The sequence below is a fragment of the Corapipo altera genome, unplaced genomic scaffold (genome assembly GCF_003945725.1).
Source record: "Corapipo altera isolate COAL_440 unplaced genomic scaffold, ASM394572v1 0, whole genome shotgun sequence".
Taxonomy (NCBI): domain Eukaryota; kingdom Metazoa; phylum Chordata; class Aves; order Passeriformes; family Pipridae; genus Corapipo; species Corapipo altera.
The window spans coordinates 27,572,975-27,599,977 of NW_020884872.1; the positions used below are offsets into that span (position 1 = coordinate 27,572,975).

The 27,003-nt window shown below is 41.5% G+C and overlaps 1 protein-coding gene across 2 annotated transcripts in view; it reads left to right on the plus strand.

Annotated features, from left to right (window-relative positions):
* ST6GAL2 (ST6 beta-galactoside alpha-2,6-sialyltransferase 2) overlaps window positions 1-27,003 on the plus strand; it is a 175,555-nt gene that overhangs the window by 107,832 nt on the left and 40,720 nt on the right. The window contains exon 1 of one of the 2 annotated variants that reach the window (XM_027640879.1): window positions 14,794-14,850. The exons of the other annotated variant lie outside the window; for it this stretch is intronic. The gene's annotated coding sequence lies outside the window, so the exon portion shown is untranslated. Of the gene's footprint in view, window positions 1-14,793; window positions 14,851-27,003 lie in introns of those variants that run through there. 2 annotated transcript variants of the gene reach the window in all.

Genomic DNA, 27,003 nt, shown 5'->3' on the forward strand with positions numbered 1-27,003 from the left:
GCATCAGCCAAGAGGGATGTCCTCTAGGGATCAGTGTTAGCCAGTGTTTCTGGAATGTGTCACACAGCGATGGGAGGACATTCAGGCCTCCCACAAGTTTGAAACAAGAGACAAGAGGGAATATGATTTTCCAAGGCTGAAAGAGCACCACTTCAAAGCAAAGGCTAAACAATCGATGCTCCCATCTAGTGGTGAATCTGTACCCAATGGCTTAGACACGGGACATCAACCTGAGCACCCCAGGGAATATGGATGGACCATGCCACAGGACAGTGCCAATCCTGGGAACTTCTGTAGGGCTTTGCAGTCTGTGACAGATTACCAGACATGTTTGAAAACTCATGAGAAACCAACTAATAATGTCATTTAAAACTACAGCATCAGTAATAACACATAAAAAGGTAACATCAGGATCTAGAGTGCTTTTAGGGTAAGGGAAGTGTGATATAGGATTCTCAAAATTTCTTAAGTAACTTTCAGTGAGGTGTAGGTGCCCACATTATCTTGGCTTTGGTTCCTAAAGCATGAAGGTCCCTATGAAAATGTTATCCAAAGTTGGTAATTACTTGTTGTTACACTGATTACCATGTAATTAATATGCTAATGTCCTAATACGCTGCCAAACTTGTAATTATTGGCCTGAACAATATCATGCTTTCATTTGTTTGTTTCTCTTTTAGTTTATATCTGAAAGCTTACAGTAAGATGTGAACAATTACCATATGCTCAGTTTGTGAAATCATTAGGAGTCACCCCATGACACTACCGTAAATCATTTTACAAGGTCTGCTCAGTTCTTTCTAATATGCTTATTTTTACTCATTATGCTTGGAAGCTGAGCAGATCAGCAGGAAAATGGTGCTGTACTTCTCACTGGACCTTGGTTTTAAAGGCACAGCTGCTGCCTACAGGATATCCCCAGAAGCAAAATTCATTAATGATGCTGAGACGGTACTTTGTCACAAGAATGTGCTGTACAATTGGTAAGGAAATTTATAGTATATTCTCTTGTTATACTGTAATTGTTACTTCTTTGTTTTGACTTCACTGCACTTCTTTATGATACCTACATATAATAAGGCAAATAGCTAAATTGGTCTCGTATATGCAGTTTCCAACAACACATTTTACAGCACCTTGCACTGCCATAATCCCCATTTTACAGAGTCATAATTTACAAATCTCAGTCTAGGGCAACTTATGATAAGACTTAACATAAGCCAAAGGACAGGACACTCCTTGAGAGGATAGAGTACTCTGGAGTCCATGCCAACTGTAGGTAAAGAACAGAAAGACAGTTCTTCTGACAAGCAATAGGACTTCAAGCAACAGACAAATCTTGGCTTGCACTTCACTGAAGGTCACAATAAATAAGGAACTGTACATTTTTTTGTTAACCTGAGTAGAAAAAAGAGGGAGGAACAAGGATAGTGCTTGGCTAGATGTTAGCTGAATATCTAAACAGTTCTCTCCAAAAAGCTACTCCAGTATTGTCAAGCCATGAATTTACTGACTTGGTACAAGATCCAAAGTGAACTCACAGAATGGTTTATGATAGCTTTACTAATGAAGGATTCTGTGTTTATTTACAGGGATGAAATTAATCCAATACTAGGCAATATTTGAGAAAATCAATAGGAATTAATGCAAGTTGACTGAAATCAAACAAAAAATAATGCTAAAACTATTGGGATGATGCAAGTACTGATAAAATCCATTTCACAATCAAACATAATTGTCAGTGTTTGCATCTTATGTGGAGGTTATACACCTGTAAATGAAGGGAAAGTCTGTGGCAAATGAATGAGAACCCACAAACTCAGTGTGTGGTTGTCACAAGAAATTATGCTGCCAGAGTAAAAGAAAAATCAGTCTTCGAAATGAGAGCAATGCAAAAAAAATGCATAGGTAGCAAAGAAACCAGAGATGCTGCCTTAGAGAATAAGAAAGTTAAGGAAAGACCACATCAGAACCAACATCATGTTGTCAGTAAAACACCAGTTAAGTGTGTCCATAAGCATACTTCATGCACAAGCACATATGGACCCAATTATTCAGGTTGTATGAAACTGCCATTCCTGTACTAAAATCCTGAGAACTTTGGCTGCCAGGATACAACATGACACAAATCTTCATCATGCTCCAGACACCTAAGAAAGGAACAAGTGTTATAATCAGAGTAAAATGTTTTCATCCTATTATTTCCGCCAAGATATGGCACTGTTGTTACATGTTCAACTTAAAAAAATATTAGAGATTGCAAGTTATCTTGCCAATTTTTTACCTTACTTTTTGGAAGTCTTGGTAACACTCAGATCTGTTGACCACTGCATTCCAGTGGGATGCTGGCAGGAATCCACCTTCATCAAATGATGTAAATAATAAAAATTCAGATGGATGCATCTAAGCAATGACTCGTGGTTCTATTACTGCAGGTAGGGTAGTGGGTGGGTTATGTATGCAGCTTTTCCACCTCTACAGTAATAACACACACACAGATTGAAAAAAGAGATATATGCAGTTGTGTTCAGCTGAGGGTTTCCATCAATATGTGTAAGGCAGAAAAGTGATTGTGGAATCTCATCATATGTTACCCATGCTGGCTTTATTGCAAAACCATCTGAAAAACACAGTCTATAAATATTTTTATTCCCATTTGAATAATGTGGTTTGTCATTAAACACCATGGCTCTAAAATATATACTCTCAGAAAATTTTAATTTTGTATGATTAAACTAATCTTATTGTTATTTTACCACTGTTAGGAATGGGGAGGAGGTAGGAGATCCAGAGGAGATGTTACAATAAACATATTTTGATTCGTTTTAGCATAAAATTGGTATTGCTGATGAAAGAGAATTGTCAGTAAATAAAGTGACCTTGAGATCACCAATTGTGTGAGGCATTAACAAGAGGGAAGACATGACAAAAATGACAGAGTATTTTCACTTCTCCTGCATTCCCTTGTCAAAGATGAAGTACAAAGCATAGCATCTGTGCTAAGGAAATATCTATGAGCATTAATTAATTATAATGCTAGTCCTCTGTGCTGGATGTGGTGTCACTCTCTCACAAACACTTTACTCGTTCCACTATCATCAACTCAATTATTTGAGATGCGTCTTGGCAGGTGTATATGACGTGTTCTTTCAACAGCTCCTTTGTGATGAAATATTCTCAATGGCCTAGTGCATATTCCCATATGCCACAGACTGTTAAGAGCCCAGTCACATCCCCAGTTCAAAAAACCCTCAGCAACATTCAAGCTGATAATATAGCAAGAGCCAGTCACAATGACAAGAAAATTTGCGACTTATCTATTGAGGCCAAACAAACCACTCAAAGCATACCACAAACTAAGTGGGTTGAAGTCTATCCTTGCTTCATCCTCTGGCTTTAGCATAAAGAGTGTGAGGAGTTAGAGAATGGGAACACTTGGAAAAGAGCAGAGCAGCATGACTTGGAGTCTCCTCTCTAGCCAGTGTGGATGTGGGAGAGAGCACACACTTGGTACAGGTTGGCAGGCTCTGAGACAGCATCACCAGCTTGTAGCAAGCTGCTAACAACAGTAACTACTAAGATCAATAGGAGAATATTGCATGGTATTTTATCCATTTTGCCAGAAAAAAATCTCTATGCTTTCAGAGTTTCCCATGGTTCAGGTGAGATCTTTACTCTTGAAGAGATTTCCCTGTGCCTTTGTTCTGTTGCAGCCAAACGTAAGTGTTAAAATGAGGGCTCATCAGGCACTTAAACCAAATCTCAACTATATGTCAATACACAACTACTGATATTGCAACTCCATCCTTGGAACCTCGATTCATGTGTTTTATTTGCAAAAAAAAAAAAAAAATACTCCCCATACCTAGTGTAAAAAAAAAAAAGGAAAAAAAGATGTCATCATGAGTGTTGACACATTGGTGTATATTTGGTGTTCAAACATCAGGTTTTACAGCTGACTTCCACTGAAGTGGTGGCAGTGCACAGTACTAGGAGATGAAGTGCCCTTCATTCGTTTAACACTCACACCTCATTAAAATCCTACCCTTCCCCATCCACTGCTAGAGATCAATCTGCTCCCATTGTACAAAACAATGAGAAACCTGTAAATGAGAAATCTGGCTACAGATATTCAGGAAACTCCCTGCCAAACCTTGCTCTGTTTATCCACAGTGCAATGTATATGCTTTACAGATGTGGAATATAATTAATGGGAAATATTACCTGCCTCCACTTTTAAAGCTGTTGTTTCAAGATGATGTCACATACAGACAATACTCCCTGGCTAAATTAAACTCCATAGCAGCAGGGAGGAAAGAAATTTAGGGCTATTTGCTACACAAGCCCAGATGCCATTGCTAATTTTGCAGTAGAAATGATGTACAGGTAGGCTAGCTTGTGCTCAGACCCTTATCCTATTTGCAGTTCTTTTGTACTCTTATTTTCCTATATTATGGGGCAGTCAGACCAAAAACATGTTGTTTTTATAGCCATGTACAATCTGTTCTTTCTGTTTTGTGAATGATTTGTTTATAAGGCTGTTTGTCAGAGAGACAGAGGACAAGTAGGAGAAGCCCATTTTGTATTGCTAAAACTAAATTCCAATCTGATAGAGACACAAAAAAGTGGTGCCACAGTCCTTCCAGTTAGATGTTTCATCATGCCTCTGCATTTGATCCTACCTCTATAGAAAATAACAGCGAATACCCATTTATCCAAAGGTTAGAGAGCAGGGCTTAACTTCAAAACACCTGCTGAACCGCTCTCTGGTGAGTGCTGACATTTCTGACTCTCAAACCCTTCATTAGGATGGTATGCTGTAAAAGACTTTGCTTTTTAAAGGGTTTACTGACTTGTTTCATACTTAATAAACTTGCTATGCAATCATGATGTTCCTGCTGCTAAGGGAGATAACCCATGGATGATATACACCCCCATGAATTCCCATCAGGAAGTGTAGATGTTCCATTATAATGCATGTATATGTATTTACAACTACTTCCATCCTGTCTGACATTTACTAGGCTTCTCTGTTTGTAATCCAACAGGATTTATGTGCTTCTACGCTACTGAAATCTCAGTATGCTCCTGCATCATCTCTGGCACCAGGTACTTGGGCACGTTTCCTTGGTCTTACAAAGGTGCATGCCTTCACTGATACCAGGATTTCACAGAACATAAAGTTACCTTTTCCCAAACTCTACCTGCTGTAGTTTTACTTAGGTTTTATGATTTTCTTCTTCTGGAAGCAGATGATAGTTGGAGCAAGAGGACATTGCTGGAGTTAAGGAAAACAGTAACTCTTTGAGCTAGCAAATACAACAAAGATATAGATCTAAATGGAATAGGACTATAAACTCAAACTCACATTCACCATATTCTTTCTGTCCATGCTGAAGCATTCTTCATCTTTAGAACAAAACCTTTTCCCTTCCCTTCCCTTCCCTTCCCTTCCCTTCCCTTCCCTTCCCTTCCCTTCCCTTCCCTTCCCTTCCCTTCCCTTCCCTTCCCTTCCCTTCCCTTCCCTTCCCTTCCCTTCCCTTCCCGCCAGTCTTTCAGTTCTCACTTTGTTTTTTTCTTCCTCTTTCTCCCAATGGCTGGTGAATGATTGCAACTTGAGCTAGTCTTCCCACTAACTTGACCTGCTCAGACCTTGGCAACAAATTTAAGTAATTGTCCAGTTATTTAAGGTATAGCAGCCAGTAATTAGTCCAAGAGGATTTCCATGTAATGGAGAAAGACAGATGTTCAGCAGTTTCCCATTATTAGGTGTGTGTCACTGCTCTTTTAGTTTTCCTCTGGTGGGTAGATGGGCCAAATGTTCCAAGAGCTGCAATGTGATATAGATATGTATTCATAGTCCCTGATGAGAAACATAAAAAACTTTATATGGAGGCCCAAAATTGATACCATTGTTTGTTGCAAATTTCCCAGATGTTATGATTCAAATGTTTTTATGATGAAGGGAAAAACAGCACTTTCCCTGCAGTCAGAGGAACTCAAGGCTTTCCAATTATGGTCACACACTCAGACTTATTAGCACAAAATTTAATTTGAGTTAATCAGACTGAGGTGGGTAGAGCGCGAAATTAACTTGACTTTCATTTTGCATCATACAGCAAACCAACTTGGTGAAGCTGCTGTAGAAATCTGAGCTTTGAATGATGGACGAGCTGAAAAAAACCCCAGAGAATAAACAGGGTTGTGTAATCATCCCTGCACTAAAAGGGACACAATATTCAATTCACTTGTTTGGAGAAATGCTTTATTTCTCAGGCAAATCAAAGGGCGTGTGCCCTCAGCTGCACCCATATTTTGCCTCTGAAGCTGAGAACAAAGTTTGGACCCAAGTAATTGTCTTTAGCATATTCTCTGTTTTGAGAGCTATATATGCTCTGTCAGTCGATCTTGCCAACAATTTTTCAAACTGTTATTTTTGCCAGAAAATTACAATATAATGCATATAGAAACACATCAGTTTCAATGAAATTTCCATTTGCAGTTCAAGACTCTTGTTCAAAATCCAGAGAGAAAGAGAAGCATTTACTAGAGACAAACTAGAAGCCACAGGGTGCCCAACTGGGATATGGGTTTCAAGTATCTGCTCCTCGTGAGGAAGTGTAAGAATATACACCCGAAATCTTCTACAACCCAGAGAAGTACACTGATGACTGGCTCTTCTGGAAATGTGTTTTACCTTGAACTTATTCAAAAAGCTTCTGTTTCACTTCAATTAAGAACAAAGTCTTGACATTTTCCCTTTACTGTCTTCTCTTCTTTTCAAACCAAAATTCTATTTTCTAGCCAAGTCTAACATTAATTTTCTTTTCCCAACTCTCTGTCACCTTTCCTGTGTGGTTAAAATAAATATTTGGGAGATAGATGAAGCCCTATACACTGGAGCCACAAGTGCATCCACTTGAGCCATTTCCTCATAAACATCAGGTAAAATAAAACAGTGCCTCTCAAATATTTTCAGTAAGATTTTAACAACTTGATCCACCTCTTGCCACAAAAAGAGATATTTCTGTCTTGGAGCAAACTGCAAATTTGAGAAGGGTACTGCCACAGGAAGAAAGCTGCAGAAAATTTTGGAACATAAAAGGGGCAGGTTTGGATGGGGGGATGGAAAGAGAGAGAAAGGCACCCATTTCCTTCAACAAGAGCATAGAAAACAGAAACAGTAAAGTTCACTTCTGTGCAGGAAGACCTGGGTAAGACAAGGACTTAGGCAACCTCAGCTGGAGCAAGAGAATCAGGAAAAGGGACATGTGCTTACAGCAGTGGTGACAGGTGTTCAAATGCCACCTACCTCCTGACAACAGGACAATCCTTCTCCTGTTTATACCTGCTGGTATATATAGGAGCAGAATGTTCCCTCACAAAATTGCTTTTATTTTGGTTTTTTTTCAGGAAAAAAGTAAATTTTATCACCAAATGGGAAACAGTGCTTACTGTTTACTATCTTTAAAATGTGAAATGTGCTGGAAAATAAAGACTTTAATTAAAGTTGTCTTCTTAATGTCTATTCCTTGAAGAAAAGTGACACCATTTCAAAACAGTTTATCTCATACGTCTCTATTTACTTTCTTATTTTTCATATAACAAATTCTATTCAACCAGCTTTAGCAACATATTTAACGTCTTTGCAAAAGTAACTGCAACACATTCAAGAGTCTTTTAAAGTAGAATAAAATTCTATTGTACATTTGGTGTTTCCAAAAAGGTGTGGAACACAAAATCAGCCAGTCTAAGAATTGTTTTCCCATATTGACATCAGAACTCCCGCCTTTATTATTTAAACAAACCAGGTAATGTTTGCACTGTAAAGTTCTGAACTGAAAATACCAAAACAAGACAGGAACAGGTTTTGCCAACTCTTCCTATTAACAGTGGAGGGTAAAAATTGCTGACTTACTTTGTGACTGTATTTGGCTAAACCTCCCCATACTTTAATTGCAATGTTAACTGTCTTAAAAAAAAAAAAAAAGTATCTGCGTATTTGAAGTACGATACATTGCCTATATGTAAGCAAACTGCCATTAAACCACAGCACTGTTCATATTTCTTTACTTGTCATAAAGCATTTGGAAAGTATGCACGATGAGAGCAGCTTTGCTACACTGAACTATCTGCACTCCCCTGCAGAGGACATGGAGACATGGCATTTTTTTGGTCTATGTATGGCAGCAGAAAGCAAGGCAGCATTTTCCAGGACAGATACAAAGTTACATGAAACGGTGTACTAGTAATAACCAGCTCTGGAGCAATGAATAACCAGCAACCAAGTTACTCCTGGGAAAACTCTCTTGCATTTTAAATCAAGAAGAAAATGATGACCCATTTTCAAAGCATGAAGTCGTTCCTGTCAGAAAACTAGCTTTCTTCGGCAGTTCCTAACCAGGTGAAATCAGTGAGTGTGACTTCTGCAAAGCTGCAATCCTGCTTCAGGTTATGAATCCTACCATCAGGAACATCGCACATTGCCCTTGAACAGCAAATGTTGTTGGCCAGACAACACTGTGAGAGACGCAGTAGGAGAAAGCACTAAGGATGAATTTTGGAGAGCTTTCCAATCAAATGGTATTAGGGCACTCTTTTTTGACTTTTTAGTTATAAACCCTTAATCTAGAGAGGTGAAGGCTGGGCATGGTGATCAGCCTTCCAGATGGAAGGATCTTCTAGATCCCTTCAGGTACAGGGGCCCTAAATCAGACTTCCACAGCAGTCAATGGAAGGCCAGAGAAGGGGAAGAGATGGCAAAACAGGAGATGCCTCTTCTCATCCATGAAGGTACGCATTTCATTGTGGTGCCACATGCTGTCTGGACTGAAGAGATTAATCCTGGCCTTGCATGCTGCCCTGGTCTTGCTCTCTGCACGGGCTGGGCTGCTTCTCAGCCAGCATGTGCTGCATTGAGCAGGTTGGGCAGAACAGGCTCTCTGCTTGTGAAGGTTTTGGGAAGTAAATACGTATTTGTCTCCCTGCTGATAACAGTGTCCTGCCAAATATGTATTTCTTCTTTGGAACGAAGTATCCCACCATACATTGAGAAAACTGTCATTCCAAAGCCAATTTTTTTCTCCATTCTCCCATCTTGATGATTCAGCAGATGAGGCACATTTTTTTTTCTTCAAAAACCTGCCACGTAAACCCTTGTTTATTTCAGTTAACCTTTTCAACCAAAGAGTCAGCTCACTGCAGCTCATCAGTAATGCCTCCATATATCACAACTGTGCAGAGAGCAGGCAGAGATTAATTCAAAGCAATTTTGTGTATAAAATTTGCTCCAAAACTCATCTATCTCTAGAAGTTTATTTACATATCAGAATATTTAGGTTTTGAATTCCAGTGAAGTCTGGCACTGACTGATTTTTAAAAAAAATTCCCCAAAAACTGTGAATTACTTTAGCACCTTCAACTTCTGTTAGAATTTGACAAGGAGTCAAGGCACCTAGCACCCAATGAGTGATGCTAGTAGTAATATATAACAGAGGGCAAAATGGACAGAAACTTCCAGTGCTTCAGCAGGAAAGTGGATGAGAATATTTTTCAAGTTCATCAAAGCAACCAGCTTTTAGAAATGTTGTACTGCCCATGTCCTTAGGGTCCTAGTCTTTTGCTTGTGTAGGCTTTGTGATCTTGTTAATGTGAAGAACTCAGATCTATGATGTTTGTGACCTTACTGTGTGACTCTGCCTATAACACTTCTGCAGTGCCATGAAAACACTGGATGGAGGATGACTACTGAGGTCAGTGGGATGGAGCACCAGAGGGAACAGAAAGGAGTGGGATGGAGCACCAGAGGGAACAGAAAGGAGCTCCCAGCCCTGCTCATGTTGAAGTCCTGACCCTGTTACTCACGTGTTTTACAAATGCAGCTGAAGACCATCCTTTTTCACAGCTTGAGGATGACTTCTGCAGTAATATGACAACTGGCAGAAAAATCCAAGCTGAAGTAAATCCTATACCTTTGTCTTCTCCTTGCAGCACTTTACTATTTCTCATGAATCTGAATTCTTGACAAGGATCATGAGGAGACTTGTATGTGCAAGGGAGTAAATGGATAGGTGACCTGGGTGTGGTTCAAAGTTCATGCTATAGATGTGGAAGTCCATGCTTCCTTCCTAAGGCGAAATATTAGGGAGAGGAAATCAAAGAATAGGCTGTGACTCTGCTTATGAGGTTCCACATTTAAGACAGCACCGAAGGAGAAGAATCACTTATTAACACAGGTCAGGTCAGCAGTAAGTTAGCACTTTCCCACAAGATCAGAGAAAACTAGAAAGAAATTGTGTCCATTATATCTTTGAGTCCCAGGGCTGCTTCAGAAGCAGTACAGCTCACACAAGGTGCACAGTCTGGATTCATAATTCATTGTGTTTCCTACTGCACCTTGCCAAGACACAACTAACACTAGACAGCAACTGGGCTGGCTCTTCAGACACGCATGGAACAGGATACACATGGAATTCTTCCTGAGACTATCTATGCCATGCTGGCAAACATTCTTCTCTTCTTTTTTCCCTTGTCAGTTCTGTGCAAATAAAATGAGTCCTTGGAAACTCTTTGTACACACACACACCAGTACCTGTCAGCCAGGATGCAACAAGCCCTGTGAGCCCAGCCAAATCTGCATAGGCATCTGAAACTAAACCACCTCACCACTGAATCCAGGAGAATTTTGTCAATTCTGAAGGGAAGAGACACATCTGACTTTGGAGAGAAGGCAGTTCTGCCAATTGTCTCCCATGAGAAGGTATGAGAAAAAGAAACCAGGCCACTCTCTCTCCTAGGGGAGAGCTGTTAATTGAGGTCTATAGGTTCCAATCCTAAATCCATATCAGCAGCTGAAGAACTGCGACACTGAAATGCATCTGATGTGTGCAGAACCAACAACAGTATCTCTAGCTTAAATAAAAGCTTTAATAAAGCTTATTAAAAATCTGCTTGATGACTAGAAACAAAAGGCAGATCAGCACTAATGAGAACCATGACAGGTGACAACTGCAGGTACCTCTGGATGCACCAGGACAGGAATGCCCAGCCAAAAGAGCCTTACCAAGAGGCAGCACTGCTGAAGAACCAGAAGATTCACTGCCTCACAAGGTGCTGAAGGCACCAGGCTGAAGCATTCTCCTTCCTTCCCTGCCCCAAGCAGGGAAAGCACACTTCCCCAAGCTTTGAGGGGTTTGCAGAAAGTTTGAGGGTTTGCAGAAAGACAGTGGTAATCCACCCAACATGTTCCCTTCAGGAGTAATAGCAGAAAAATATCTCAGGGAACCATAAATAGTGGGAGATGCAAAATTTGGAGGTAACCCATGCTTACTAATTCATGTAAGCTTAATAGCACTTCTTTTGTTCCAAACCAAAATAGTTCTGAAATAAAATTGCAATTACTTGGATGAAATTCAGCTTTGGTAAAGTCAATGGAAAAATTTCCTTTTCCATCAGTGGAGTCATATTAGCCAAGAATATATTTTGAAAAGGTTAAATAAGCTTGTGTTTGGGCTTTAAGGATCTTTGTGTGCTGCACCTGCCAGTTTAAATGATGACTACAAAGATCTGTTATAAAACTTTTTCCAGGAGAGGCGAGAGCTTTCCCTGTGTCACCATTTTTAATATACTGTGACTCTTGCTCATAGTAAATTAGGTTATTTATCCCCTTTATTTATATGCACTGCTCTAACACAGTAACAAACCAAAGTGACAGATGCATCTATATCAGTCGTCAAACCCAATAACAAAGCAACAGCTACTGTGTGTAACTTTACCCTATTGCTATCAATTTATATAAAAGACAAATTCTTCAAGCTGTGAATGTGTGAAAGTAAATTCTTTACCATTCTGGACTCGCCAGCAATTACTTTGTCCTCTGATCTCAAATCCTTCCCCGGCTGCTCTCACATCATGGGGGCCTAATGTTGATCTCACAGACCTTATCCCAATTTACTTTCTGGCTTCCAGAGAAGCTGTTCTTTATTACTCCACTGAAATTGAAGGCAGAATCAGGCCAATGGTTGGAAATAAACAGGATGCAGAGTTCTTCCATTATGGAGTTCAGAGTCTAAGCCAAATGTGGAATGTAAAAGGCTGAAGCAAACCTTATTGGATTGCAGACTAACTCCTCCTGCCTTCTGCAGATAAATTTTACATTTACATGTGTAGGGGGGACTCCCACTGCAGTCAATAAAAATTGTGCTCAACCAATGTTATTTGTCACCAATCCAACTGCCCATTCTGTAAGCACTTTGCTGAAAAAAACGGAAGTCTTCAGGCAACAAGCTTTCCTGATATTGTGTTTAAACTATCTCAGATTCCCACGTAGAATATATAAGTGTTACCAGGTTCCCCGTAATATTCACTTAATTTATGCTATTCATTTACATCTTATTCCAAATTGAAGATCTATTTCACTGGTATATTAAAATAAACCTACTAAAGAACAGCACATTTTAAAATAGTAACAGATGGTGTCTGTAGAGTTGTACAGATTTAGATTCTTACTTTAAATTTAATAATTTTTAAAAATTGAATTAGCAGTATCCACCTTTCACTTTGCTTCTTCAAACATGTGCTTATTGTATGAGCCAGCGTACAATATAATATAATATCATTCTATAGACAGCAACTCTGGGCCAAAAAAAAATACTGGGAAAATATCCATCCCTTAGTTGCTAATTATGTTTATAAATGTAGATTTTTGAATGAATGCTATACAGGACCTCCCCTCAAGTAGCAGTGTTCCCATAGAACCAATTGGTAGATATATATACATCTCGATAGAATTTTTGTTGTCTTTATGTACGTAAGACAATCCATTTGCATCACATCGTATCACACTGATAAATGAGGATTTTTATATTTTTGAAATTAGCTCTAGATTTGAAATTTATTTTTGCAATGTCCTAGACTTAGGGGAAAATATGCTATTTTTATTCATTAATTGCTTTGCAATTCATGAAACTCCTCAATTAAAGGGAAGTAAGTAGATGAACTCTGGGATTTACAATCATCATTTGCTTTTGGTATGAAGTGTTATCACAACAATCATAGTTTTTAAACTGCTAACCTATTCTTGATTGTGTTTTGTCTTTCACATCCTTGTGATGTTACCTCTTAATTTAGCAAATTGCACCTTTTTTCCTTTAGCTATAATGGCTTTTATTTCGACACTTGTTTCACAGCTTTGAAGGCGTGCCTTTTGCAGGCGTGCTGTTCCGATCATGTTACACTTTACAAATATGGGCACAAAGAAACTACAGTCTCATGCATTTACACAGATGCTTATCTTAGAGCATAGATTCAGCACACAAAAAAAAGGTCGTCTGTCATTACCCCAATAATTTGTAAGCGAAGACTTATACTATTTGCAAAGTAAACAACAATTAAATTTGAACGAAGAGTAAAATATACTTTAAGGTACTTTTAGCCGTTCAGCAAGCTTAGAAAGGATAACAACGACTGTAGTGCAAACACTTCTGTTTTCCTGTGCCGCTGGACAGACACTGGAAGCTACACTGGATCGATTAGTGCCGTATGGGTCCGGCGGCGGGAGGGAGCATTTACCGCAGCTCCGGTAGCATCTCTCTGATCTTTCCTTTCCTTTGTGATCGCTGATCCAACAGCCCTACATCACATTGTTTTTCTACCCGCTTGATGAGCGAGTTAATGTGTTTCTTCTCAAGAGACCTTTAAGCTTAAAATAGTTCTTTAATTAACGGAGCCTAATCTTAAAAAGCCAAAGCCGGCTGCGGCGCTTCCACACTCTATAGCTGCGGGAGTCCCACCGCCCCGGCTCACGAGGAAGGGCTGAATAAAGGACCATGTCTTCAACTTTCCGGAACGGCCACAGAGAACCCTCGCACCCCCGGCCGGGGTCCCGATGCCGAAGCCCCGCGCCGCTCCCCGCGCTCGGCAGGCCAGGGACACGGGGACAAGGCGAGGAGGCTGCCGGCCCGGCCCCAGCCCGCGCACCTCCCACCCTCCCGTACCGCTTTGAACTTCTCCAGCACAGGGCCCTGAAGGTGCCGCGCGGTCCTCCGGCCCCGCCACACCATAGCGGGGGAAGGTGCAACGCCAGCGCCCCATCTCCACGCATCCCACCCGTCTCCGGCCGGCGCGGGGAAAGATGCCCCGCCGCCGCCGGCCCCACGCACTCCCCCACAGGGGGAAGATGCAGCGCTGCCGCCAAACCCTTGCCCGTGAGAAGGAAGGTGCGGCGCTCCCTCCGCCGCCCGGGTGACCCTCTCCCGCCGCAGCGCCCGCCCCTCCCGCCGGGGCCGCCCCAGCCGCCGCTGCCCTTCTCGAACAATGAGCCGGGAGAGCGCGGCACGGCCCCGGGGCAGCCCCAGCATGCCCGCCCCTCCGCGGCCCCGGCCCCCTCCGCTCGTCAACCCGCGCAGGCTCCCGCCCCGCTGTCGTAGGGCCCGGCCCCGCCCGCGAGGTACCGGGGGCGGGAACACCCCCATCCCGGGAGGAGCCGGGCGGCGGCGCGGGGGACGCTCGGCCGCTTGTGGGGGGCGGCCCGGCGGGCGGTGGCTCCCGGGGGAGGGCAGCGCCCGCGGGGCGGGGGCGGTGCCGAGCCGAGCCGAGCCGAGCCGAGCTGAGCTGCGCTGAGCTGCTACGAGCCGCCCGCCGCCCGTGTCACCTCCCGGCGCCGGTGCCAGTGCTACTTGCGATCCGGCGGGAGCCGCGGTGCCGCCCGCGCCCTGCGCTTTGTGCGTGCGGCGGCCACCACCATGCGGGGGGAGCGGCACCGCGTGGGACGCGGCGAGGCGGAGCGCCCGCGCCTCCCCGGCTGCTGCACCTCGGGGGGCAGGGCCCCCAGAGAGCCCTGAGCGCCCGGCGGTACGTAGGGGCACCCCCGGGCCGAGAGCACTTCTCTTTTTTTTTTTTTTTTTTTTTTTTTTTTTGGCGGGGGGCGGCCGGTGGTGGTGGTGGAGGGGAGGATTTCTACTGTGCAGCGTTTACGGGGAGGAAAATCCTGTAGGTGAAGCCACATGGGTTCTCAGTGGCATAGCTTAGTGGCTTCTTGCCTTTACAGATTTCAGGCGGGGAGCGTGCGGGGTGTGTTTTAGGAGGGTTCGCCTTCTCAAGAGGGCTTGAATAGATACGTTTAGAGAAGCAGTGCTTTCCAGGAATTTAAATGAGACCCTTTTCTGTGGTTGCTTTTCAAGGCTGTTCTGTTAGTTCTATATTTGCTCTTGCAGATTGCTCTTATCAATGGTTAGGCAGCTGTGTTAGCATATAAAAATCAGTATTCTCAGAAGAAAAAGAAAGTCTCGGCAAATTCACTTCTAATAAGTGGTGTAGATCACTTTTGTGGTCTCTTTCTATATTTTATCAGTAATGTTATCATCTCTAGTACTCAGCTGTACCATTTGTAGTTTATTTTGTCATGGCAATGTGTTCCATTTGGTACTAGAAAAAATTTGATTGGGTTACTCATTCAAGTAATTTAGATGATCTCTTGGAGTAAGGTTTAGTCATCTCATTTCTTCACGTGTAGGGAACTGTTAAGGCAGGAGGCAGCGACAAAGCTCAAGGTTATGGTTTTCGCACATTTTTCAATCTGATTTCCTTTTTCAGTCTCGCAAACTTTCTGAACTTTAACCCTTTTGCAATGAAACTTTTCCGGTGTGGTGTTTGCATCCAGGTAATTTTAATACTTATATATGTATGTATGCATCTTTTTTTGTTGTTGTTTGGAAAACTCATGTGAAAGTAATTCAGCTGGTTTTGATAGTGTGGGACTGTTGGATATGGGGAAAGAATTACTACATTTTTTCCATTTAAAGATGAATTTCTTGCAATAGGGTTTTTTTTTTAAGGGGGGGATTTATTTTTTTATAAATTCGAACTATAGTGTAGAGGTATTTTTCTTTCATGTGCATTTCTGATTAAAATACTGCTTGAAATCCTGCCATAGCTGCCTAACGGTTTTGTGTGGCTTGCTAAGACCAAGTGCTGCACTATTGGGAAAAGATGTGCTGTATTTGCTGAATGAGAAGCTGTGATAAAGGGTCTGGAGGTGAGGTCCTGTCTATGTATTCAAACCCAAGGACATTCAGCACTGATTTCTGCAGCTGACAACAAAGAGATGTCTTTGCAGACACCTCTGCTGTAGGAGGCAGGGCTCCTCTTGCAATTTGCTGTGGAAGTGCTCGATTTGAGATCTTGCAAGTGAAGACTTCAAACTATTTGTAGACAGAAGTGTTCTCTGATGGTATTTAGGACCTCTACAACTCCTGGTGTGCTAGTCAGAGAACTCTTTTCTGTTCTGTGCTTCATCTGGGCAGAGGACAGGATTTCCCAGCATTGTCCACACTGCACGTTCAGAGTTGGAGGATGTATACAAAGTGTTAGAGGTTTGTTGCAAGGTTACAGACCTCTGCATCTATGTTTTGTCATGTGTTTTCTACAGAGGAAATGAAAAGAAAGGCCAAACAATAGGGAAAGTGTTAGAAAAAGTTTATAAAAGTAGCCTAAAGGGATGTTAGAGTTGCACATGTAAACATCCCAATGGAAAGACATCATAGATAAAGTTGTATGTTCACCTTATCGTTTGTCCTTTGCAATCTGAAAAATGATTGTTCTATGCACTCTTAGGTTAATCATAGAGTTGTGCATAAAGAAAATCTGGAGAGACTGTTTCCTGATTTAAAATTAAGAAAACGAAATAGAAAATAATTGTAACACTTGAGAATGATATTTTTCTATTGCAGATTAGTGAAATGAGATAGAACAGTATCCTGTTGGTAGCATCCTAACAATTGCATTGTAAATTGATGCTGTGTGTGCTAGTTACTGCATATACTATTGGAGCATGCTGGATTTGACATAAGTTGTTGGAATGCTACTGGTCCATCAGAAATAGTAAGCAAATCTCTCTGCAGTAAATTTCAGATTGTGTTTTGGAAACTTCTCTGTATTTGCTAAGGAATTGGCTAGTGGTCTACAGAGAAGTACTTGAGCATATGGTATAGGCTCATTTTTCATGTATTTAGCTGCTAATGGCATTAAAAGAAGCCAAAATATATTAAATACCTCTCTAATATTAATTATCTTGTTAAGAAATTGCTGCAAATACTATTAAAATCACAGATGCGTACAAAGGCTTTGCAATCAGTGTGAAGGCAAATCCAGGAAATAGGGTCAGTGGGAAATCTGTTGATCTACGAAGGTCTGTTGAGATGCTGTTGGTGCTAAAAGAAAGAAATTGGTTGCCCCTGTGGCACTGGAACTTTGGGACTAGCTTCAAGGAATGGAAAGTCTGATTTTGCTGCTACTTTTGCAGTGTAGAAATCATTTTTGTTGAGTAACACTCTTGGTTTCCTCAGCATAAAGGTTTACAACCCTTAAATAGCTCTTCCTGACATTAAGCAGTATCCCTTTCATGTGTTTGAAGTGTGTTAGAAAGGCTGACTGGCAACACTGGTACTGATGAATGAAAAAGAAAGAAATTTACATCATCAGATACTTTCTTTAAATTATTTCCCTTGCTGTTAATTATTACCAAGCATTAGACTGCCACACTTGAATATAATTAATGTAGTAAATGGCTTATTAGGCACCATCTGAACTTTTGCCTTGTTTAATTATAGAAGCTTAGTGCAGTGGCCTGTGTACAATATTCACCCCAAATAATTGCTTTCAGACTTTTATCTGACCATGGTTATTTTTGGAGCAGCTGCGTGCATGGCTTTTCCCTGAACTTTGCAGTTCTTAGGCTCTCCTTTGCAGTCCTACCACTACATTTCCAATTTGCATAACTAAAAGCAGTTGAGTTTTGATTTTGCTGGTAGTAATTCAGAGCAATTGTTCTACATGCCATTCATATGTTAATTTTTTGAGCTTCCTTAAAATTCTGTAATTCATATTTGTATTTAGGTACCAACCAATCCATGACACAAATAGGAAAGTTTTAATATTTTTTTTCTGAAGGTTTTTAATTGGTTACTAAAGTTAAGAGTATTTTTTTCAGTGAGACTGTATGTCTTGAAAATGATGCTAAGAATGTAAAAGGAGTGGCACAGGATGAAATTTGCGCCACAAAGAATTTACAATAAAGGGTTCAGATACAGCAAACTCCTCTTTGTGTCCTTAATCACATATACTAATTTCATATTAAATGCCATCTTCCTCCAGTAGAACTCACAGTGACATATTTAGAGTGCAGGATCGTATGAAAAACTGACTACAACTACCATATTGTAGCTGAAAATAATACAAAAACCTTGATATTTGTTGTTGGGTTTATGAACATTTTGTATTTTAGATCCAGTCTTTTCTAAGGAGCAACCATAGAAAACTGATTTGCTTGATCAGTAACACTTCTGAAAAAAGCAATCTTGCAAAGATATTCAAACTTATTTTTATCTGGTCTGAAAATTTTACACCAGAAACAGTGCTTCAGTAGTTGGCCTTGAGGGGAAAGTATGCCAAAATCATTCTGCTTGCTGTATGCTTTTTTTCAGAGATTGTCTCTTTCCAGAAGGATAAATGCTTTAAGGGTTAAATGTAGGGAGCTGTTGTCAGTATTCTTGATGAGGGTCCTTGACCTTGGGAACTTACTCCTGACAGATGCTGTGACAGACCTTATTGGTCTACAGACCTTCAAAGCCCTCTTTGACACCAGTCACTTTGGAGAGGCCAGTTCTTCCATACTGCTGGAGTTGGCTAGAGGCTGGGGAAGTGTCACAGAGCTAGGCTCTGAGGTGTGGTGGCCTGGATTGCTGTTATGTTTCATTGGAGATGTGGCCGTGCAGCTGGTCATGTGTGTGTTACTGTACTTTCTGGAAGGTTGCATTTAAGAAATCTAACTATAAGTGAAAAGTAAATGTTATTCATTGCATAGTTCTGCGATTGTCATCAGAATAAGATTCACCACAGGTTTTGTACACTCCACTGTTTATTGTATTAAATTGTATGAATGCTATCCGACAGTAAGGTGTTCTATAGCTAGGGTTGTGAAATGACTGTGAGTGCTCTGAGGACTGAACACAAAATCTTTATAACAACCAAATGGTAGTTCACCGTGGAAAATTTCTTCTTCCCATGTGATACGTATCTGTCTGGCTGGAAGATATGTGGCCAACCAGATGGAGAGGGCTTAGTGAGATGGGTTTGTTGTGTGGCTTTCTGAATTCGTTCTGTCATTGGTGGAGCCAAAGGTCTGGGAGAGTATAAAATTTGATGAGGTCTCTTTATAGGATCCTCAGTTTAAAGTAGCTCTGCTCAGTTCTGTATTTGATTTTGGTAGCGGAGTTGCCTTTCAGTCCATCACTGGAAGGACTAGTTTTAGTCTAGTCACTGTTATATCAGTTTCTCAGCAAAGGCTGTGGTTCTGTCTCTATGAAATACCAAGTCTCTTTGGCCCATGAAGGACGGGGACCTGAGTAAAACCTTCTGTGTATAAAAACGTAGTGATGTGCTTTACAGTCATGGTCCAAAATGCTCTCAAACATTACATAATTGAGTAGTGAAAATTTGACATTCTTCTATGAGACTGATGCCTAGATGAGAAAATGCTAGTTAAAAGTGCTGTTTCAACACAATCTGAAAAATGTTGGAGGTATTTTATAATTCACTATGCAAAGCAGGAGGCGTTTTGCTTTGGACTGACAAAAGGATATCAAGCCGTTCACCCTTACAGTGCGGCAGGGAAGGGAGGTCAGTAACAAATGAAAGTTGTTACCATCTGATGGCTGTTTAGTCACCTGTGAAATGTGTTTTCTAATAGACAGGTTTCCACATCATAGGAGCAGCAACCGCAATTAAATGAGCGGAGCCAGCCCCCTTGTCAGAAGACTCGTACATCGTGCCTCATCTTAGCCTCAAACTGATCCCACTAGTTAAGTGTTTCCAAACACAGTGCAGGGATCTGTGGTTGCTAATGGTGCTCTGTCTGCTGATGGAGAAAGAGCGCGCTGTAGTGTAGAAGGTTTTGGCCTGTCTCTCCTAGAAAGGCTTAATCTGTAAAAGCAGAAAAAAGTAGAACCTGTAGCAGCATCCATGAACTCCTGGCTCCATGTAAGTAAGTTGCTTGCAAAATGTTCAAAAAATTGACTGGGTTTAGGGTTTCATCCTGTGGAAGCATTATAGAGGGCACCCTATATCTCCCAGTGAAGCTAACTGATCATGTCCAGGCATGGTAGTCATCATCATCATGGCTGGGCTTCGCGAACAAAGATTTGGGAAGGGCTCTACCCACCTTTGTTACAAGCGCACTGGTGGCTAAAGAGGCCAATTTGAGATAGGCACATCCGGTTGCAAAAGGCACAGCAGAAAGACTCCTTAGGTGGTATATTCTGCAAGGCACACTTCTTCCTGCGTTGTCTTTTCTCCTCAAGGGTGATCCTGTGTGCTTTCTCAAAGGCATCAGCAGCGTTATAGATGGTGTGTCTCCAGACTTCCCGATTGGAGGCCAGAGTAGACCAGTTATGTTGATCAGTATGGCCAAGGCTGAGATGTTGTTTCAGGGAATCCTTGTATCTCCTCTTTGGGGCTCCTCTCTTGCGGCAACCGGTAGCAAGTTCACCATACAGCAAGATCTTAGGGAGGCAGTGGTCCTTCATCCTTGAGACGTGCCCTGCCCAGCGCAGCTGTGTTCTCAGCAGCATGGCCTCAATGCTTGTGATTGCTGCTCATTCTAGAACAGACGTGTTAGTCACATAATCTGACCACTGGATGTTTAGGATTGTATGAAGACTGTGTTGATGGAAGTGTTCTAGGAGTCGCAGGTGGTGGCAGTAGATGACCCATGATTCAGATCCATATAAGAGAGTAGACAGCACAATGGCTCTGTAAACACTGATCTTTGTACTTTTCTTCAAGTGTTTATTACGCCAAACTCTTTTATAAAGCCTTCTGAAGGCACTGTAAGCCTTTGCTAACCTGTTGTCTATCTCTCCATCAATCTTGCCGTCTGAGGAGATGAGACTACCTAGGTAATTGAACTGCTGGACTGATTTGAGATCTGATTGACCAATGGTGATATGGGGATGATGGAAGACTTCCTGATGTGTGGGTTGATAGAGGACTTCTGTCTTCTTTAAGCTGACTTCCAGCCCAAAAAGCTCAGCAGAGTCTGCAAAGCAGGATGTTAAACCCTGCAGAGCTGCTTCTGTGTGTGCAACAAGGGCGGCGTCATCAGCATAAAGCAGCTCCCGGACAAGATGATTTAAGGTCTTAGTGTGGGCCTTCAGTCGCCTAAGGTTGAATAGGCTTCCATCAGTACGATATCAAATGTAGATACCATCCTGATCATCGAGGTCTGCCATGGCCCTTTGGAGCATCATGCTGAAAAAGACTGTGAATAGGGTTGGTGCAAGAACGCAGCCTTGTTTCACACCATTGGATATTAGAAAGGGCTCAGAAAGTGCATTGCCATATCTGACTTGGCCATGCTGATCCTCATGAAGTGAGATGATCATTTTAAGGAACTTGAGGGTACAACCTAAACGTTCCAAAATCTGCCATAGACCTTTTCTGCTCACAGTATCGAAAGCCTTGGTGAGTCAACAAAGGTTACATAGAGATCTTTGTTCTTTCCCTGCACTTCTTTTGCAGTTGTCTGAGAACAAATACCACATCTGTGGTACTCCTGTTGGCTCTGAAACCACATCGGCTTTCGGGTAGAATTCCTTCTGCTATAGTGGGTATTAGTCTGTTCAAGAGTATTCTTGCCAGGATTTTGCCAGCAATGGAGAGCAGAGTAATACCATGGTAATTTGAACAGTCTGATTTAATTCCTTTCTTCTTATACAAGGTGATGATGACTTCATTGGGAAGGTCTGATGGTAGTTCGCTTGGTTCCCAACAGCGCACCACAAACTCGTGAAATTTGGCATGGAGTGCATGGCCCCCATGTTTCCACACTTCGGGTGGAATGGCATGTAATTAACTGACAAATTGGCCGAGAAGTCAGTATTAATTTTAACGAGTGACTTTTTTTTGAATGTAAGCTCATGCATGCCAGTTATAACAGTATGGCTATGATAAAATTAGGCATTTTTATTCTTTAAGCTTCAAATGTGCTGGTGTGTGATTATTTTTCCGTTGTCTTAAAACATCTATGTTGTGTGGGGGGTGTCATTAAGGGAGGGGAACAAATATACATTGAAAAGAAGTGCTCTTTCTCCCCCAAAATACCCTAAATTCCAATGCAATGTTCAATGTGGTTGCAAAATTCTTTTCTAGTGGTTGAGGAGTATTTAATGTATTGTATCATACAGTCTGCAAGGCCTCTATTGTTTCAGTGAAGCACAGGCCTAATATCTAGTCCCATAAAATCAGTGAAAGGTCTTGTGTTGCCTTAAAGTGGGCTTAGGGTCTAGACCCCAGTGAGTCCTAGTTTGTTTTCCAGCTGCAGGCTCCTTTCAACAGGAGACTGAACTTGTGTGGTAGGAAAGCTCCTAGCAAACGTACCTGAGTTGAGTCATATTTTGATGTGTTGAAGAAGCCGCTTTTAAAACCAAATCTGCTTGGGCTAAATATATGAGATGTCAGGGAGAAAGCATTAAGAATAGGAGGAGTGTAGGAATTTTTTGAATAAGGCAGTGTACACTATGTAATGTGGTGCTAGCACAGAAATTGCATTAGATGCATAGACAAGAAGCCTTTTTTCTTAAGAACACAAATGTGGTCTATTGGAAAATAAAGCAGTGATATGTTTTTAGATATGTAGCTTGGATGCAGTCGTGCAGATGGATGGAAGTTTGTGATCAAAGCACCTTGACTCCACACACAGACCTTTATTAGCGCAGCTGAAGGGCACAGAATATCAAGGGTGGCTTTGCACTGATGAGTTCGTGTGACTGTAGTGGTGTGGCATTGACATTTCCTTTATAATATGCCACCTTATTTTCAGAAGCTTATCATTCACCCATAAACCACATATTCTGATTTAAAGCATAGTTAAAATGTCTACTTAGTGGAAGGAGAAGTTTTACTAAGTATAAAAATAATTGCTTTGATGAAATGGAGAAGAACATGGCATTTACAAGAGACCTCACTTTTTATTTCTTTCATTTTATTGAACATGCATAACTCTCAGTACCTCTAGATTTAAAAGACATTTAGAAAAAGACCTTTAGAAAAATGCAAGTCCCTTTAAAGATTATTTCTTTCATTGTCTTGACAAACCTTGAAAAGTAGTTTCTGTGCCTGCACATTTCAGAAACAGTTCTTAAGGGTTTTATTATGTGCTGAAACATATGTTTATAAAAAAGACTATAACCTGATGGAAAAAGTGTCTTATAATAATAAACCTGTCGATGGGCCATATGCTACCATCAGTATATTTGAAAAAAATAAATTCTTCTACAAGTGTTAAGTAACTTTACAGCCTGAGTGTTAAGTTAGGGTCAGACTGTGACTTGCCCTCTGTGGATTGAGAGGGAGAGGAAAGTGCCTGCAGACCTTTCTCATGCTCTTTTCATTAGCTCACAGAGTGGCAGGCGGGCTGGAGCTGGGTAGCACCCTTCCCAAAGCTTTTCCTTGGTGCTCTGCAGGTTCGTGCCTACCCAGCACAGGGCTATGTATTTTGTAAAACTTGGTTGAGCTTTGTGTGGTCTTTCCTGAGAAGAGCAAACCTCTAAGGTAGATTATCTGCATTTTAAAGGTGACAGAACAGATAGTTGAAGTCGGTACAAATAAAAGAGCTCTGATAAATCTCCAATTGGATAAGAAATATGGAAAAACCTTCTGTTCTTACTGTCTACTAGGTAGATCATTTCTATTTTATGGATTTTTTTTTTTTTTTTAGTGCTTATAGCACCGGTTTTGGATTTTAATGTAAGTGATGTGGTCGTTACAAAGTCTTTTGTTTCTGAAGAGCAAAAGTAAGATGCAGTAGGTCAAAGGATATGTCATTCTTAAAAGGCACTTTCTGTGTGGGATCAATGTTTGGTAAGTGTAGATACTTTCAAGCCTATTTTACTTTGGATTCACTCACGTAGCTCCTTTGAATGGGAGTCATACATGTGTGCATCTCAAAAAGAATAGGTTTCCTTGTAACTGAGGAACTTTACATGTAGGAGCATACTTCACCGAGAAGTGTTTTAATGTCCTAATGTTTTCCACCACTGGTCAGCTGTGCACTGCTTTTTTCTTGGCAACTCGTCAGGTCATAGTCATTGTCAAAGGAAATATTACAGATTAAGGAGAATTGTTTAGAGTAGTTGACCGTGCTCAAGGCTGTGTCAAGGGATACATGAGGTTGCCATAGTATCCATTATCAAAATCAAGATTGTGAACAGAGCAGTCCCCATCAGGAGTGAATTCCTTACCCACAGTCTTTCCAGGGTTCATCAAGCAAACTACAAGTTTTCTCAGGGGAAATTTGTTTCTTGAGGGCTGAAGCCTTTCCCCGGATGTTCCTGCCAAAAAGTCTAATGCCCTATGTTGTGTCTCTGTGTACAAAGCTCCTAGTCTAGAAGAGGGCCTTGGAGAGATGGAAGCAGAGATGGAGAATCACCTGCACTAAAAGCACACAGACCCCAGCATGGATTTTGCAATCAGCGTGGGAATGTAAAATAGATTGGATCAGTAATCCATGGAGGAGAGGGTACTTGGGAGTTATGTGGATGTTCACAGGGAAAATTCTTTAGGTACATCAGGGGGTAGGGCTAAGTATGGACTGAAGGAATAGGAAGAGGACAATAGTAAGTATGAGGAGGAAACCATCTATGCCTAGGAAACCATCTGTGCTTAGCTTTCCAAGAGAAGTACTTTGGTACTGGCAAGGCTTGGAAGCACACCAGGACCATTTCTCTTCATCCTGACAAAATGTCTCTCCATGGATTCTATAAAGTCCAGCCAAGTTCTTGCACCCCGTTGGACTTGAGGGAAGGGTCCTGGGCTTTGGTGCTGCCTCCTGAGCACAGCTGATGAGGTGATCGAGGAGTCTGCAGTGATCCAGGCTGGCCTGCCTACAGTATGCACAAGCCAACGTGGTGTTAACAACTACACTGCTCAAAATTTGCACAAACCCACATTTGGTAATAAAATAGCTTGCAACTAGTCAAAGGCACCAGTAGTAGCCAAGCAAATTTGGAATGTCTAAGCCAACCATTTTTAAGTTATATTGAGCCAAAAAAAATTAGGGAACAGTCCAAGAAATGAAGAACACCTCACTTTTCAGGAACTCTCATATCTCCAAGATGCCTTGGCCGATCCACCTCAAACTTTCCAGAGAAGCTTTCCTTGGCACAAGCCCATGACTCTGAAATTTCATGTGACTGTGTTTTATTTTGTTGAAGTTATGAAGGTTAAAACCAGAGTTTGTAATAGAAGGCTAATCTCTCCATTAGAAGTATTTCTGCATAGTTGATATTCATTCCATTGTAATGGTTCACTGCTTGTTGAGGTTGATTGTAATTTTGCTATTTATTTCAGATTCTTTTTTTTTAAAGGATAAATTCAGAGCAGTATGGCTTGGAACCAAATTGTGCATGGCTGGCTCTAGGCATATGTGGTGAGGCAGAAGCATTAGCCCTGTAACTGCTGGAGAAGAATTCACAGTTGGAGTCCTACTCCCACCATGCTATCACTGGAGAGCTTTAAGGAGTGTCTAGTTTGAGAGATCACTATTTAGTACTGCTTTTCCCTCTCCAGTTGGTAGAAGAAAATATCTCTGGCCTAGTTATACTCTCACCTCCAGGCAAAAAGTGCTTCTGGTTGATGTCCAGCTTGTCATTCAGCGTTTCCCTAATGGCAGCTCCTCCTGTAGGAAGCCATGAAGGTGGCAATAGCCTAAGATGGAGATCAGTGTTCTCCATGTGTGCTCTTGAACTGCTCTTCATTGTATCTAAACACCTGTATCCTGAAATGTCTAACTTCCAAAATTGCAATACTTCAGATAGGTATTAGAAAACAGAGAGAAAATATTTGTGCTCCTGGAGGTGCTTTTAATTTTTCAAGTTAGAGGCACCTTAGCATGACTGAATTCTGTAGAGGAGTGGGACCTGGTTGTACGCCTGCCCTTTCCTCTGCTCTGAATGCTGTTTTCTGAATGATGTGAAGACCAAAGCATGCCATTGCATGTACTTACTATTGTTAGATGGAGTCTAATGAGCAAGGGGCTTTAATATGCTGTATTTCAAGACACTGAATTATTTTGACTGAGTCACTTTACAGACAGAGCAAGCAGGGCAGAAACAGATGTCAAGCTGGAATGAGCCCTCACCCTGAGGCAGGGGCTGAGAGTGTTTGAAGTCGATGCTCATCTGTATTTTTCTCTCTAGGGCTCCCCAGGAGAGACTAAGCAGAAGTCAGGAGGCTCCTGAAGAGACAGGGTGCTCTGCATCGCTTTTTGGTAGGGCTCTCTTTCAGGCAGGATCACTCAGCACCTGCTGAACTCTGCAGTTGATGAGGCCAGGAGGTGCTCTGTGTCTGTGCAAGACAGTCTTTGTCCTGTTTGCCATCTCTACTGTTGCTGGCTAGCAGCTGTAGCAGAGGGATGTTACTGCTTCTTGCCTAACATACCCCACATGAAACATAAAATTGTCTTCCAAGTTACAGCAGATTATTATTGTTTAATTCCTGAAAAAGGGTGTCTGTGTAAAATACCGATGAGTAGGTTTTCTGTTTGCTCAGGCGTTTTGTTATTAGGAGAACTAAAAGACCGACAGAGTCACCTGAAAATCAATGTGCCGCTATATAGGGAGCCACCGAGAAGGGTGCAGATAATGTGATCACAGCTACTTAAACCAGTGATCAGATATACCACTACAGTCTGCAGAAGCCGCAAGCAGGAGAGAAACCCTGCTGAAAACTCCCAGACCATGGAATTAAAATAATTAAGCCTTACAGTCTCTGGAATATATATTGCTCTTGCAAGGTTGTCATGAGATAAGTAGGGACACTAGCACTAACTAGACAGAGCATACTGTATACATGGGACTTCTGTCATACGATGCTAGGATCTTTATTTTTGTCAAACTTGCTAGTTGCAGTTGAAAGTCCAGGATTCTTCACGTAGTGATAGCACAAAAACCA